Below are 1,455 nucleotides of genomic sequence, written 5' to 3' on the forward strand. Positions count from 1 at the left end.
GTTTTACACAGATCTTCACATCATCGCTTGTTACCCATTGAAGACCTGGGAAAAGCACAATGACAAACCCCAAGCTTAAGGAATTAGCAATTAAAAATTATTTAACATATCTTGGAACTGGAGAGACAGTACAGCAGAAAGGCACGTGCCTTGCATGTGGCCAAACCAGGTTTAATGCCCTCCACCTCCCCCCACCCACCATCCCCTGTGTCCTATATAGTCCCCCAAGCCTCCAGGAGCAATTTCTAAGTGCAGAGCTAGCAGTAACCCCTGAGCACAGACAGCTGTGATCCAAAACGCAACCCCACCAAAAAGAACCAAAAATTGTTTAAAATTTTATAAATTACAAACAACGAAAGCTTCTTCTGTGGATAGCCAGTTATTTACTTAAAGGCCTGGCAAGCTCTCTGTGGCATATTCGATATGCCAAAAACAGTAACAAGTCTCACAATGGAGACGTTACTGGTGCCTGCTCGAGCAAATTGATGAACAATGGGATGACCGCGCGCTAAATTAGCCTAATGATATTTTAGATTAAACAATTGCTTCTTGGCTTTTTGGCTAAGACCAAGTGTAGATGATATTAAAGGGTAAGATTTTTTTTAAAAAAAAGAAACAAGCAAATAAAAAAAATGACATCATACTTAACTGGCAGGGAGATATCATGATCATGAAGGTGGTTTTCTCAGGGCAAGGCTTGTCCATTACACTCCAGATATGCTGAGTCCTGTGATTTCCCCAAATGTGGGAAATTCAATTGCGTAATTTGTGGTAGCCGGGGACTGGGTTAGCACTATCCCCTGAAAAAACAGCAAATAAGCAAACAAACAAAACCAACTAACATTGATCCATGAATTCTTAGGCTTCATTCTGAAATCCCAGCTGGTATCAGTAATCATTTGGCAAAGAAATATGTAAAGAATTTGTATGAATCAAAAGCAAAGGAATGATATCACAAATTTGAGTTTATTTAAAATGTGTGGATGGGTAATAAAATCAAAAACAAAAATAACAAATATTTCTCCAGATCACATATTGCTCAGACTAAAAGCATACATGGTCAAATTTAAAATAATCTTCATAATCAGGGACAAAGAAATGGTCGTATAATATGGTGTTTTTCAGAGATCTAAGTGTGCTCTGTTGAAATGGCACTTTATGTTGGACCGTGGGCTGTGAGGATAACTTTCTTTCTTTCTTGTGGTCACATGACCTCATATCTCTTCATCCTCAGCAATGGAATACAAATTATCAAATGCTTCCTTTCCAGCAGGTCCAACTCTGGGGGGGGGGGGTGGGGGGTGGGGAGGAAACTCCAAACAATAATCAGAAGTTTTTTGTTTGAATGTAATCAAAGTAAAGAGAAAGTAAAGTAAAATTTATCAGCTATACAGGTGGGGTGTGGGGCTGAGGGGGTGGGGGGTGGGGAGGAGGTTTACTGTGGTTCTTGGTGGT

The 1,455-nt window shown here is 39.9% G+C and overlaps 1 non-coding gene across 1 annotated transcript; it reads left to right on the forward strand.

Moving 5' to 3' along the window:
- The first annotated feature begins 640 nt into the window (after positions 1-640).
- LOC129404667 (U1 spliceosomal RNA) lies at positions 641-803 on the forward strand. Its single transcript, XR_008630037.1, has one exon. It is a non-coding gene; the product is annotated as a U1 spliceosomal RNA (small nuclear RNA).
- The last annotated feature ends 652 nt before the right edge of the window (positions 804-1,455 follow it).

This window comes from Sorex araneus, chromosome 4 (assembly GCF_027595985.1).
Source record: "Sorex araneus isolate mSorAra2 chromosome 4, mSorAra2.pri, whole genome shotgun sequence".
In the NCBI taxonomy this organism is placed as follows: domain Eukaryota; kingdom Metazoa; phylum Chordata; class Mammalia; order Eulipotyphla; family Soricidae; genus Sorex; species Sorex araneus.